This window comes from Staurois parvus, unplaced genomic scaffold (genome assembly GCF_062004578.1).
Source record: "Staurois parvus isolate SC_StPar_1 unplaced genomic scaffold, SC_StPar_1.0 ptg000164l, whole genome shotgun sequence".
NCBI lineage: Eukaryota > Metazoa > Chordata > Amphibia > Anura > Ranidae > Staurois > Staurois parvus.
Window position 1 is genome coordinate 922,307 of NW_028317960.1, and position 12,304 is coordinate 934,610.

General features: G+C 43.8%; 1 protein-coding gene across 1 annotated transcript in view; it reads right to left on the minus strand.

Moving 5' to 3' along the window:
- LOC149462960 (NACHT, LRR and PYD domains-containing protein 6-like) overlaps positions 1-12,304 on the minus strand; it is a 580,167-nt gene that overhangs the window by 294,810 nt on the left and 273,053 nt on the right. The gene's annotated exons all lie outside the window — the stretch shown is intronic.

The window sequence follows — 12,304 nt, forward strand, 5'->3', positions numbered from 1 at the left end:
TAAGTAACAGTTCTGTGGCCTTCAGTAACAATTCTGTGTCTGTGCGAGTAACAATTCTGTGTCTGTGCGAGTAACAATTCTGTGGCCCTAAGTAAAGTTTCTGTGGCCCTAAGTAACAATTCTCTGGCACTCAGTAACAATTCTGTCTGTCCCTGAGTAACAATTCTCTGGCACTCAGTAACAATTCTGTCTGTCCCTGAGTAAAAATTCTGTGGCCCTAAGTAAAGTTTCTGTGGCCCTGAGTAACAATTCTCTGGCACTCAGTAACAATTCTGTCTGTCCCTGAGTAACAATTCTCTGGCACTGAGTAACAATTCTGTCTGTCCCTGAGTAAAAATTCTGTGGCCCTAATTAAAGTTTCTGTGGCCCTAAGTAACAATTCTCTGGCACTCAGTAACAATTCTGTCTGTCCCTGAGTAACAATTCTCTGGCACTCAGTAACACTTCTGTCTGTCCCTGAGTAACAATTCTGTGGCCCTAATAACGTTTCTGTGGCCCTAAGTAACAATTCTCTGGCACTGAGTAACAATTCTGTCTGTCCCTGATTATGAATTCTGTGGCCCTAACTAGCGTTTCTTTGTCCCTAAATAACGATTCTGTGGCCCTCATTAACAAGTCTGTGTCCCTGAGTAATGGTTCTCTGTCCCTAAGTAACTTTTCTCTATCCCCAATTATCGTTTCTGTGGCCCTAACTCTGTCCCTGTCCCTAGTACAGAGCGGTCTGCCTCTGTTCAATAACTGCAGGCAAATGAAGAATTCCAAAATGGCCGCTATTTATAGCTCGACCATTACACAGTGCTGGCTGGCTGGCTGCTGATAGGCTGATGCGATCACATGTAGTTGAGGCATGCATTATGGGTCAGCGCGCCTTGTCTGCGCGCCTTCCCAGACATCCCCGCTCCGTCGCCGCACATGTCAGCCGCCATTTTCTGAAAAATTTCGATTCGCGCGTCCGAATTAGGCTATTTTTCGGATTCGGCACGAATCGAAATTTTTCAGATATTCGACTCGAATTCCACTTCGGATACTTCGATTCGCTCATCTCTACTAAAAACCAGTTTGACACATGGGCGGCAGCTCAGGAAACATTATACCATTCACATCTTGACTTACAATATCATAGGTTTGGTAATAAACCAGGCAAATTATTGGCGCGCCTGTGTAGGAAGCCTTTCACCCCCACACAATTCACCTCTCTTAAAGACTCTCAGGGAGCACTTAAACAATCTCCGGAAGAGATCATATCTATTTTGGAAAGCTTTTATGCAAAGCTATATGGGCCGGATCCTATTGACCAGGAACAAGCACAATCCTTTCTGGACAGAGTAAATCTACCTCAAATAGATCCAATAGCGCTGCAATCTCTAAATGCCCCTATATCACAAGCGGATATATGTCTAGCTATTAGATCTTTAGCCAATGGTAAAGCTCCAGGTCCAGATGGGTACACCTCTGAATTCTTTAAACTCATGGATAAAACCCTCTCTCCTACTCTACAGCTGGTTTATCAGTCCATCCTGGAGAGTGGGCTTTATCTCCCATCGGCTTCACAAGCCCATATTAAATTAATAGCAAAAAAAGGCAAAGACCCTTCGGATCCTGGATCTTATCGTCCCATTTCCCTCCTTAATCTAGATGCAAAGATCCTTTCTAAAATTATAGCTAACCGCTTGGCCATTATTTTACCCTCGCTTATTCACCCCTCTCAAGCGGGTTTTATAAAGGGACGATCGGCCACGTCAAATATCCGCAAAGTGCTTTCAGTTTTGCATCAGGCTAAAATCAACCCACTACAGGATCTAGCAATTGTCTCTCTTGACGCTGAAAAAGCCTTTGATAATGTCAGTTTTCAATGGCTCAAACTAGTCCTTGCTAAATTTGGCTTTTCCGGTCCATTTACACAATTGATTCAGGCTATGTATGTTGCCCCAATGGCCCAGATAGTAGCAGCGGGAAAAATATCCAACCCTATTCTACTCTATAAGGGAACAAGGCAAGGGTGTCCATTATCCCCCCTGCTTTTCAATCTTGCACTAGAACCTTTAGCCCGTTTCCTGTTATTTCACTCACGCCTCCATGGTATTCAAATTGGTCAACAAGATCTCCGCATAGCCTTATTTGCTGACGATATATTAATATTCACCTCCAACCCAACTCTAGATTTACCTTATATTCAGACAGTTTTCGCAGAATTTCGGTGCTGCTCGGGTCTCCGTATAAATTTTGCGAAAAGTGAGGTTCTTCCCCTATATCATGCTCGGCTTCCTGATTGGGCCTGCAACTCTCTATTTAAAATTAATACTAACCATATTACTTATCTGGGTATTAAAATTGGAAAATTAGCCTCGTCCCTTTATTCTCTGAATTATTCGCCAGTGATCCAAAAAATTTTAGGAGAATTGGAAATGTGGAAAGACCTGCCGTTATCACTCATGGGCAGAGCCCATCTCTTCAAGATGACGACTTTTCCGAAGCTTTTATACCCTCTTCAAACTATCCCACTCCTGCTCAAACATACGGATATAGTCAAGTTAAACAAGGCGATCTCTAGTTTCCTATGGAGGGGGCGTCGCTCGCGCATAGCCATACATAAGTTGTTTCTCCCTAGATGTGAGGGCGGTCTGGGCCTCCCCAATATTAGGCTTTATAATTTATCCTGCATTTTACGGGTGTGTATAGATTGGCTCTCCCGAGCGTCCGTGTTCTCCAATTACCAACTTGAGTCAGCCATGGTGAGCCCGTTCGATCTGTCAGCCCTTCTACACTCCAACTTTAACTCACTCCCGGAGCATCTTAAACATAATCCACTCATACGGGACACACTGTTCACGTGGAGGGAGGTCAGACGTAGACTAGGAGTTTCTCCCTGGATATCTCGTTTTCTTCCCATTCATCACAATCCTTCTTTCTCTGTCTCTCAACAACATGCAGCTTACGATTTATGGTACAACCAGGGACTTAGACTTGTTAGCCAATTACAGTCATGGCCGAAATTGTTGGCACCCTTGATATTTTTCCTGAAAATCAAGTATTTCACACAAAAAAGGTATTGCATTAACACATGTTTTGCTATACACATGTTTATTCCCTTTGTATGTATTGGAACAAATATAAAACAGAGGCAGAAAAGCAAATATGACATAATGTCACACAAAACCCCAAAAATGGGCTGGACAAAAGTATTGGCACCCTTAACTTAATATTTGGTTGCACACCCTTTGGAAAACATAACTGAAATCAGTCGCTTCCTATAACCATCAATAAGCTTCTGACACCTCTCACCCGGAATTTTGGACCACTCTTCCTTTGCAAACAGCTCCAGGTCTCTCTTATTGGAAGGACACCTTTTCCCAACAGCAATTTTAAGATCTCTCCACAGGTGTTCAATGGGATTTAGATCTGGGCTCATTGCTGGCCACTTCAGAACTCTCCAGCGCTTCTTTGCCATCCATTTCTGAGTGCTTTTTGACGTATGTTTGGGGTCATTGTCCTGCTGGAAGACCCAGGATCTTGGACGCAAACCCAGCTTTCTGACACTGGGCCCTACAGTGCGACCCAAAATCCTTTGGTAATCCTCAGATTTCATGATGCCTTGCACACAGTCAAGGCACCCAGTGCCAGAGGCAGCAAAACAACCCCAAAACATCATTGAACCTCCACCATATTTTACCGTAGGTACTGTGTTTTGTTCTTTGTAGGCCTCATTCCGTTTTCGGTAAACAGTAGAATGATGTGCTTTACCGAAAAGCTCTATCTTGGTCTCATCTGTCCACAAGACGTTTTCCCAGAAGGCTTTTGGCTTACTCAAGTACATTTTGGCAAATTGTAGTCTTGCTTTTTTATGTCTCTGTGTCAGCAGTGGGGTCCTCCTGGGTCTCCTGCCATAGCGTTTCATTTCATTTAAATGTCGACGGATAGTTCGCGCTGACACTGATGCTCCCTGAGCCTGCAGGACAGCTTGAATGTCTTTGGAACATGTTTGGGGCTGCTTATCCACCATCCGGACTATTCTGCGTTGCAATCTTTCATCAATTTTCCTCATCCGTCCACGACCAGGGAGATTAGCTACAGTGCCATGGGTTGCAAACTTCTTGATAATGTTGCGCACTGTGGACAAAGGCAAATCTAGTTCTCTGGAGATGGACTTGTAACCTTGAGATTGTTGATATTTTGCCACAATTTTGGTTCTCAGGTCCTCAGACAGTTCTCGTCTCCTCTTTCTGTTGTCCATGCTTAGTGTGGCACAGACAGACACACAATGCAAAGGTTAAGTGAACGTCTCTCCTTTTTATCTGCTTTCAGGTGTGATTTCTATATTGCCCACACCTGTTACTTGCCCCAGGTGAGTTTACAGGAGCATCACATGCTTGTAACATTCTTATTTATCCGCAGTTGTGAAAGGGTGCCAATACTTTTGTCCAGCCCATTTTTGGAGGTTTGTGTGACATTATGTCGAATTTGCTTTCTTTCCTCCCTTTTTTTGTTTTGTCCCAATACACACAAAGGGAATAAACATGTGTATAGCAAAACATGTGTTAATGCAATACGTTTCGTGAGAAATACATGATTTCCTGGAGAAATATCAAGGGTGCCAACAATTTCGGCCATGACTGTATATGACTGTGCATCAGGATCTCCCCTTCCGTTCCAACAAATCCTTAGCTCATTTGAGTTGCCTTCTCATCATTTTTTGTACATTTTACAAATCAGGAATTTTGTGCAATCCATAGCTCAAAATAAACTTACTCGTTTCTGCACGACGGTGATAGAGGTCCTTGTTAGGAATCAGAAATATAACATATCCGATATATATAGTCAATTGTCTATGCATTATGCAACACCGCTGGAATCCTCCACATCCATCAAATCGTGGATCCGAGACTTTGACAATGCCTTCACTGCGGAACAAATACTCGCAGGTTTTAACATGACCTGTGCATTTAACACAAACGAATTTTGGCGGGAGCAACAGTTTAAAATTATGCATCACGCTTATATGCCCTGTCTGTACTCACGTTCAGACTCATCGATCTCTACGTGTCCGCTCTGTGGTCTATGTAAGCCGACACTTCACCACAGGTTCTGGAATTGCCCATCGATCTCTACCTTTTGGAACCAACTCTTGAACTTCATGCTTTTCATCACTACTCTCCCGTTACCTAGAGACCCACTGCTGCTTCTTTTCGGCAACTTGGATGCTTCCGTGTCTGCTGCTACATACCAGCACATTGCTAGGCTCAGAGCCGCCAAACCGTGGCTGTCCACCTGTCTGATGGCTGCAAGAAGATCTATTCTAAAAAAATGGGTTTCCAACGGCCCGCCAACTATCTCAGATGTCAAATTGGAACTCAACTTCTTACTTCGCTTGGATCGGCTCAACATCCATATCTCTCCATCTACATCAGGAGAGGAAAAGTTCCTCCGCAAATGGGGTCAATATGTTTCAAGAACATTTCCTACTTCGGAGACCCAGCTTCCCTCCCAAGGACTTCTAACCTAGCCCTAACTTAGCCTCTAGGCGATTCCAGATGCACGTGCTTTAGTTGTCTTAGGGGGCAAATGACTGCTAAATTACCTTCTCTGAGTCTTCAAGAACCTATACTCACCTACTTTGACTATCTGTCTTTTTTACGCCTTGGCTTCTGCTTTCTTATTCTCGCTGTCCTTCATAATCTCGCTTCGCTGTGGACCCTCAGTGAAGAGTCCCCGTAATAGCACACTTTCACATGTAATGTTGAGCTGCTTCTTATTATATTATATCATCATAGTAGCCTACTATTCTAACACCCTATTATTTTAGTGTCCTAATCTCTATATTCTGGCCCGTCCTCTTGGTCTTCTGATCTCAGACCTCTGACTTCTGATCTCTGATCTTCAGTAACAAAATTCCTTGCCCTCCTTTTTCTCCTTCTTTTCTTTTCTGTCCGTATACTCTTTTCTGGGCTGGTTCTTGCAGCTCCTTGTTCTCCTTTCTTCACTGCTCTATCTCTACCTTCTGCTCTCATTTTGCATTTACTTCTTACCCATATACACGATGACCTTCCTCTTGGTCATTTGACAAATGGTCAACATGGTATACATTTGCGCATCTATAGATTAATTATACAGATAAAGATTTATACATATACATATACATGTACTTTTCTAAACCATTGTAGACTCTATTTTTAAGCCCCTGTAACCTGTTACATCAGACGATGTCTCCTTCCTATAAGTAACTTTCTCCTTACTAAATTTCTCTGATGCCTCTTTGTTTCTCTTAAGGTTTTGACAATTTGTTTTCATGTACAATTATTGTTCTTGATTCTTTCACCGGCTTCGACATGTTGCCAAGCTATGATTACTGCATAATTTTACCGTTGGTTACTGTGTGTATACAATAAAACCAAATAAAGTTTCTTTAAAAAAAAAAAAAAAAAAAACTGTGCATGCCCCGTGCAATGGCGACAAACTGCAAACATTTTTAATATCCATAGGCAGCGCTTTAAAAGCCTTTAAAAGCCACCATTTTAGATTTTTGAGAAATCTGGGGTCTATCAGACTCTAGATATCTCCTCTGCCCTTACATTATCTAATCAAACGAAGATCAGTGATCAGATGCTTTCCCAATTTACAAATGGCGCTGTTTATATCCTGAGAAACTGAAGAGATGAAATGCTTGTAGCTTCCTAATTCTTAGACTATAGAGATGATTGGCACCATTCTGGTCTCCAACAGGGGCGGCCTGACCATTCGAGCACTCAGGCACTGCCCGAGGGCCCAGGGTCAGTAGGGGGCCCCATGAGATTTCCCTAGTACCTTTCATTGGCTTTTTCATAGGCTTTTTTGGGTGTGTGCGAGGATACAGGGGCCCCATGATCCCCTATTGCCCGGGGGCCCCATGAGTTGTCAGTCCGCCCCTGTCTCCAATCAGCTCTATGGTCAGCTGGCAGAAACACCGGCTGCATTCTCAGGTTCCCCTGATGGCACGGGACTACCCGTGAAGGCCGTGGAAGGCAGTGGGGGAGGGGGGACATCATCTCCCACTGCTTGTAAAAGCAATCTTCCAGCTAATTAGCCACTAGGATTGCTTTTACATAAAGCTGATCACCGGCTGAAAAAAACAACACCAGGATGATGCCTGCAGCTGTAGGCATCATCCTGGTATAACCATTCAAATCCAGTGATGTACCAGTACGTCGCTGGTCCTTGTTGGGTATATATGTTATGTTCTTTTTTTTTTGTATGCAGCCTGTGGACTGAATGAAAAAATGAGAAGAAATCTCTGCCAGAAAAAGTGTGTGGTATGCCCACCATTAGAATATACCGCCCTGCATCCACCCACTTCTAATGGTGGCACCCATTAGGTCACACGGTGCCACAAGCGCCAGTTCCAAGATTGAATAAATGTCTAAATAGTGGCACGCTTGAATAAAAATTGTCCATGTATAAGTGGTACCCCATATGGAAACAGGATGACACCAAGTCCCAAACTATCATGCCACTGCTCCCCATGTAGTCTGGGCATCCGGGAGGCTCCACGTGACTATCTTTTCCCTCGTAAATCCAAAACTTATATGTATAGCCTGCTGTCCTCTCACAGGTCTTCTACATCTTGACCCCATATCTGGCACGCTTGCTGGGGAGAAATTGTTTGAATGCAAGGTGGCCAGAAAAATGAATGAGGGACTCCTCAACGCAGATGTTTTTATGGGGAGTATAGACATCTGCAAATTTTAGGTTAAGGTGATTTACGAGGGGGCTGAATTTTGTGGAGCCGGTCAAATTCAGGGTCACCCCGAGGATGACAGAGTGTATTGTTGTTGAAATGCATAAAACACATTATACTCTCATATCTATGCCTGGCCATGGCAGCAGAGAACACGGGCATATGATGAATCGGGTCTGCGGACCAATACAACCGCAATTCATTTCTTTTAGTAATGCCCATGTTGAGGGTTAGGCCCAAAAAAAATGTAAATTTGAAAACTGTAATGAGTTTCCATGCGAATGGTCTGGCAAGGTTTGAATTTGGGTTGGTGGTAATAAATTGTTGTGCATATAAACTGCTTTGATCCACAATCAACGCATATAGATATTCCGTGAAAAACAGCTTCAAAAATCAAGGAGGTATGTGAAAGACCAGGATGTACTAGACCGCTGGTACTCGCCAGTTCACCAAAAGGTAGCGTGGCACTAGTACTGGCACTCTGCTGCATATGAGCGTCATCAACATTTACCGGCAAGTGCTAACAGAGATCAGGCCTGATTCTGCCAACACTGCGGTTTTGTGTGCAATGTATCAAGTGACAGTGACACTGCACTTGCTGGGGGAGAAGGGGGGGGGGTAAGCATAGGGGCTAAACGCAGGTGTTGGCAGGTGCCAGGTCTGATCCCGCTAACACTGCATCTTTAGGGACGCTATACTAATGTGAACGCTGGTATAGTGCTGATCTGATCAGAGATATTGACCCGTTCAGACACTATACTAGCAATTGAGGTTTATTGTACATGGGTGTGCTCCTGGCAATCAAGGGGTTAAATGTGATGACTGGTGTACTGACGGGCAAACTGATGCTATCTGGGAGGGGTGTGAAAACCACGGGAGCGCAAATCACGTGTGTATATATATATATATATATATATATATATATATATATGTGATTTTGCGCACTCATGCCGCCCTGTAGCAGTATTTCTGCTGTAGGGTGGTCAGGAAGCGGTTACAGAAGAGGTTTGTGTTACGGCGCTGCATTACTTTAACTGACAATTGCGCGGTCATGCAACACTGCACCCAAATTAAATTTACATCCTTTTTTCCCACAAATTGAGCTTTCTTTCGGTGGTATTTGATCGCCTGTGCGTTTTAAATTTTTTGTGCTATAAAAAAAAAGGCTGACAATTTTGAGGAAAAAAACAATATTTTGGACTTTTTGCTATAAAACATGTCCAGTAAAAAAAATTTTAAAATCTAATTTTGTCACAAATTTCATCCAAAATGCATTCTGCGACATGTCTTTGCTAAGAAAAATCCCAATACGTGTAAATTAATTGGTTCACATGAAATTTATAGCGTCTACAAATGGCGGGAAAGATACTGGGATTTTAAATTTTTTTTATACTAATAATGGCGGCGATCAGCGACATATGGCGGTGATCAGCGACATATGGCGGCGATCAGCGACTTATGGCAGGACTGCGGCGGACATTTTGACACTGGGGGGGGACTGACCCACTGACACTGTACTAATGGCACTGGGGAGGAAGGGGTTAACATTTTTTAGGGTTAACTGTGTGAGGGGAGTGTTTTACTAGGGGGCGGGGATGTGTGCTGGATGGGGGCAAGCTGATCGGGAGAGAGAAACTCTTCTCTCCCTCTTCAGCTTCTCAGGAGCTGACAGGCAACTGACAGATAGCAGGGCTGTGTGTAAACAATGCAGCCCTGTTCTCTGTCAGCGATTACCGCTAATCGCGGGGAAACGGACGGTAATGACCGGCCGCAACCCGGCGGCTGAGACTTGCTGCTGACACCCGCGGGACAGGTAGGGCAGGCGTGTGACTCGCGCGCGCCCCCTACCTGTTTTGCAAAACCACGTTTTAAAACATGGTTTTGCCCAGCCGTGCCGCCCTGCAACCGTTTTTATGCAGTGGCTGGGGCTGAAGCAGTTAATTGAAAAAATAATAAAACAGTTTTTGAAAAGTATTAAAAAAAAGAATGATTCCATCATTGTAATCCATCATCGATCACGGTGTCCTGTGTTATCCCAATTACACCAACTCGCTGAAATAGAAAAAAAAAAAAAACGACTCTCACCGACCCGTCTGCACCCACCGAGCACTCACAGCAATATGACAGGTCTGACAGTTGCCAGTCAGATGTAAACAATTGGGAGGAGCTAGCAGTGATGTCAGATGTGATGTCACCACTAGCCACGCCTATTTCCCACCCTTTTCTGCCATGTCAGGCCTGTGCTCAGATCAAGGGTATGGTAAGGTCAAGTGGGGGATTCCCACTCTATTTTCCCCCATTTTTTGGAGTGGGTTCCCTTAAAAGTTCTACCAGGCCTAAAGGACATGGTATGGCTTTTAGGGGGAACCCCACCCACTTTAAAAAAAAAAAATATTACTGTGCAGTCCCTCCTAACCTTCCTACCAGACCTAAAGGGTCTGGAATGGATAAGGGGGGAGACCCCATGTTTTTTTTTTTACAAATATCAGTCCTGCTGCAGCAAGTTCTATACATTGTACAGATGTGCAGCTTTGCAGGGAGTTTAAGGGGACCCTCCAGGCATGAATTTTTTATTAAGCAATGAAAAATGACTGCCCCATTAAAAACGGTTCTTTTGAAAAATATTGTTGTCACTGATTCATGTCCCTCAGGACAGTCCCCGAGTCTGGGGGGGGGGGGTGGGGGGGGGGGTCCGGCCCATCACTACCATCCAGCTCTCTATAACTCCTTGTATGATACAATGACACTAATTACAATCATCCATCTGAATGTATACAAACATCTCTGTGAATTTGATGGATATAATATTTAGTCTCTATAAAATTGTGATTTCATGATGACAACAATAAATGGGCTGATAGACGGCAGCCGGCTGTAAATAAAATATAAAGAAAACATAAAAAAATGACTACATTTAGAAAACTGACACTGTGGGGGTGACTGTAGGGGCAGCACAATGGTGAGCACTTCCACCTGGCAGCACTAGGGTCATTGGTTCAAATCCCAACCACGGCACCATCTGCCTGTAGGCTGTATGCTCTCCTTGTGGCTGCGTGGGCTTTCTCCAGGTACTCTGGCCTCCTCTCACACTCCAAAGACATCCTGGTAGGTGAATTGTCTCCTGTCTAAATTGGCCCTAGTATGTGTATGTATGAATGTGAGTTAGGGACCTTAGATTGTACACCCCTTGGGGGTGGGGACTGATGTGAATGGACAATATATATGTAAATTGAAGGCACTATATAAGTACCTGAAATAAATCTTATAAAAGGTGTAACTCTCCTACCTCCCAGACTCCTGGGTTGGTCCTGTTATGTTTGACAAAGCCCCCCTCGGGGATCACAGAACTCTGGTGCATCTGCAGCTCTGGAGCTTCAAATGTTTCATTGAATGTATGCATGAATGTAAAGAGTCGCTTCTCCGGGAAGAAGAATGTATTGCCTCCTTGAAGAACAGAGCCGTATATTAAAGCTTGTATCACCCCTGTCTGAAGTGGCGGTTGGCATTACAGAATTATCACCGTGGATATTGGGAGTTGTGGGTGCTCCTCAGAAAACTCTGCCACCAGTGATTCACAATTGTCTGACACAGAACAGACTCTGCTGCAGCATTTCACCTTGTGACTTGCTACAAAGTTGTACAATATGATGATGGAGGGGGGATGGGACAAAATGTAACATTGATCTATCAGCACTGACTTCTGTACCCCCCATCCACTGAAGCTTCAACACCCCCACAATGACCAGGAATACATCTCCATGTCATGATTTCTGTGTTCTATCACCGACACATCACATGTACAAGAGAGAAAAAACTTTATTCACATTAACATCTCCTTTCCTGACTCCTCCTCCATCACCAGGACACATCGAGTGATCATAAGATACAACACCACAATAATACATTGTATTAGGATCCATTATAAGAGGGATCCAATAGGATTTTACTGGTGATCCATTCTATGGGGACACATTATATTAGGATCTATTATATTAGAGACACATTAGAATGCTATTGGGGATCCATTCTATGGGGACACATTATGTTAGGAATTTATTATAAAAGGGATCCAACAGAATTCTATTGGGGATCCATTCTATGGGGACACATGATATTGGGGACACATTCCAGTTCTATTCATCAGACATTATTATAGTCAGATCATTATATTGGGGATAAATCCCATGTTTTCTGTCACTAGTAAATTTCGGGATCATTTCTTCATATGTTTCCTTGGAGATTTACACTGTGCGCTCTGTCTCGGGTCCGGGACTCTATACATTTCTTCACCGTCCCATCTCTATAGCAGGACAGGGGTGGGCTTCAAGAGAACCTATCACTGTCTTGGGTGAGCTAGTAACAGTCTCTTTAAGGTTACCTGGGCCCCAAAATCAGTGTAATATTTTGAGCTCCAAAATGGTCTTGGGGCCCCCAGACAGTGATGGGATAAAATCCTCTCTCACCCAAAACAAAAATAAGCTAAAGTGCCCCCCTCCCCCCATGATCTGTAAACTACATCAGTAGCATAGGTTGCAAGCCCTACCCTTTTTTTGTCCCTCCACCACTGAAACCCCAAAAGCAGCCATGTCTTCTTCC